Below are 3,573 nucleotides of genomic sequence, written 5' to 3' on the forward strand. Positions count from 1 at the left end.
CTAATTAAGTATGGATTAATACAGAGGTTATTAGTGAAACACTCTTCCATTCCTCCATGAAGAACTAACATCACTGAGCTCCACCAATCATCTTGTTGATATTCTCTTTAGCTTATTGTCAACACATGCTCTTGATGCTGCAAAGGAATTCACAAGGACAGAGGAGGTGTTTCCTTTTGTTTTTAGTTTTTCATTCTGTGGCATCGGCTGACTAGAAGTTTTGGAGTAACTGTTGAATTATTTTTCTGTGATTTCTCAATCCGTGAAATTAATTACTAATACAATTATTAGGTTTGGTTGTCTGTATTACATCCAAATCCTTCTCTATATCTCATGTTAAGGCGAAGGAAAAGTATTTAGACTGACCGGTCACTTCAAAAACAATGGGAAGTGGCTGCAGTTCACCTTCACAGTGATGACAACCGTAGGACTGCTCAGTACGAAGTGATTATGGAGATGGTCAGAAGAGGAAGCCCTTATTTCATGGTCATAGGTGACTTTAATGCAATAATTGCTCATCATGAAAAAGAGGGTGGGAGAATAAAATCGACATCTTCTATTGAGGCGTTTAACAACTTTATTAGTGGTGAAAATTTGGTGGATTTAGGATATGTGGGGAGCAAATTCACTTGGAGCAATAAGCAATATGATGGAGAACTTATTAGAGAAAGATTAGATAAATGCTTAACTTCAACGCAACTGAGACTAGACTACCCAAATGCACAAATCATCCATCTAGAAGATACAGGATCAGATCACCGCCCTCTTTTGCTTCAGTCAGACAGTGAAGAGAGAAGAGCTAAAAGAAGGCTTCGTTTTCAAGAAAGATGGTGTGAGCAGGAAGAAGTTATAAGGATTGTAAAGGAAACATGGCAGCTGTAAACGGATGGCTCACCAATGTATAAGTTATGCTGCAAACTAAAAAAATGCAGACATTTGCTTGTTGAGTGGCAGCGGAGTAATAATCACAATTCGCAAAAAAGAATTACTGAGATAAGAGAAAAGCTGGAAGTGGAGAAGGCTAAAGGGGAGTTGGCAGAGAAGAGAAGAATTTAACTTTTAGAGGCCGAATTAACAGATGCCTACGAACTAGAGGAGATATACTGGAAGGAGAAATCTAGGGTGCAATGGCTACAATGGGGGACCAGAATACAAAATTTTTTCATGCAAAATTTCAGAGCAGAAACCGAAAAAATAAGATACATAGACTCCAAGACAATTCAGGTTCCTACACAGCTGATCCGAAAGGCATGGCACACATTGCTCAAGTATACTTCAGTGAGCTTTTCTCCACTTCTAATCCAAGAAGGGCTATGGAGGATTTGGAAGAGATGAAAATGAGAGTGGAAGAGGAGACTAACAGGAGGCTTACAAAGAGGGTCACAGAGGAGGAAATCAAGAAAGCTACCTTCTCCATCAACCCTTTTTCAGCTCCGGGTGATGATGGTTTCACAGGTAAATTCTTCCAATTCTTTTGGAATATCATAAAAAAGATGTGGTAGATGCGGTTTCAAGTTTCTTTTGTGGTGGGAGAATGTTAAGGAGTTTCAATCATACCCATATTTGTTTAATTCCTAAGGTTTCACATGCCGACACTATGTCATAGATTAGACCAATCAGTTTGAGTAGTATTTTTTATAAAATTATTTCGAAAGTACTGGTTCACCGTATGCAGGGAGTTTTAAATAGGGTGATTAGTGAAAATCAAAGTACTTTTATTAAAGGTCGACTAATTAGTGATAATATCTTAATTGCTCATGAGCTGATGCATTTTTTGAAAAATAAGAGAAGAGGTGATTATGAAGTAGCTTTGAAGATTGATCTGAGCAAAGCGTACGATAGGGTAGAGTGGTGCTTTGTTTGGGAAGTAATGAAGAAGTTGGGTTTCTGCAATCAGTGGATTAGGTGGATGAAGGAGTGTGTAACTATTGTATCCTACTCTGTTATTGTGGATGGTCAACCACATGGTTTTTTCAAACCATGCAAGGGGTTGCGACAAGGCGACCCTCTTTCTCTCTATCTTTTTCTTATTTGTGCAGAAGGGCTCTCCCATCTGCTCCACAGAGGAGAACAGAGATTAGAAATCTCAAGATTGAGGATTAACAGTAGATTCCCGGAAATCAGCCACCTGTTATTCACGGATGATTCGATTCTATTTTGCAAAGCAAACGAGAATGCATGCCAAAATCCGATTCAAGTGCTACAAAATTATAATGAGCTAAGTGGACAGCAAATAAATCTTAATAAATCATCCTGTTTTTCAGCAAAAACACCCCCCCGCAAGTCAGAGACGATCTAGCGCAGAGAATGGATATTCCCCATGTTGGTGCCCAAGACAAATATTTGGGATTGCTTGCGGTTATACAGCGATCTAAGAAGAACACCTTCAACTATATCAAAGATAAAGTAGAAAAAAGATTGCAAAACTGGAAAAGATCCTTGCTCTCGGTAAGCGGAAGAGAAGTGCTTGTCAAGGCAGTAGCAACAGCTGTCCACTTTATACTCTGAGTTGTTTCAGATTACCTGATTCCTTATTAGAGGAAGTTCAAAGGAAGATAATGAATTTTTGGTGGGGGCAAAAGGGTTCGGAAAGGAAATAGTGGTGGATTAAATGGGATGTTATTAGTAGAGAGAAGAACCAAGGAGGCCTGGGATTCAAGGATCTAAAAGCATTTAAATTAGTCATGCTAGCCAAACAAGGATGGAGAATAGCCACTAAACCCGATTCACTAGTTATTAAGCTTTACAAAGAAAGATATTTTAGGTATTCTACTTTCCTGAAAGTTGAGACAGGTCACAATTCATCCTGGGCTTGGAGGAGCCTACTTGAAGGGAGGAAGGTTTTGGAGAAAGGTCTGCTATGGAAAATTGGTCGGGGGAACTCAGTGCGAATTCTTGAAGACCCTTGGATCAAAACTCATTACCTATTGCTACTATGCAAAATCAGATCCCTAATACTCAACTCGAATGGGTCAATCAACTCATTAACAACAACAGGCAATGGGATGAACACACAATAACAGCAAACTTTGATCCAGATATTGCAACTAGAATATTACAGACAGAAATCGAAGAAGGGGATGATAGACTAACCTGAGCCAGAGAAGCATCTGGGACATACTCAATAGCCACGGGTTACAAAATTGCGTACCACTTTTTTCACCCACCCATGGAGCAATTACCAGAAGTGTGCAGAGATAAGAAGATGTGGAAAGCCTTCTGGAGCTTGCGATGCGCCCCAAAAATAAAAGTGTTCATTTGGAAGGCTTGCCATGATGGACTTTCTGTGAGAGGAAGACTGAATAAAAGGTTCCACCGCATCCCAAATGTCTGCCCTAGGTGTGAGGAAGAGGAAGAATCAGTCAATCACTGCTTAATCCAGTGCCACCTCGCAAACCAAACATGGCAGCTTTCACCGGTTAGCCACTTGGTCCAAGCATTGGGAACTCAAGCGTTCTGGAAGTGGTGGTCGCATGGGTACACCAGTCGAACCAAACGACACAGGGGATGAAGAATGTGGTGTTCGTGGCAGTTTTATGCTGGGTGAACTGGAGAGCCAGAAACTTAAAGATC

The sequence above is a fragment of the Arachis ipaensis genome, chromosome B02 (assembly GCF_000816755.2).
Source record: "Arachis ipaensis cultivar K30076 chromosome B02, Araip1.1, whole genome shotgun sequence".
NCBI lineage: Eukaryota > Viridiplantae > Streptophyta > Magnoliopsida > Fabales > Fabaceae > Arachis > Arachis ipaensis.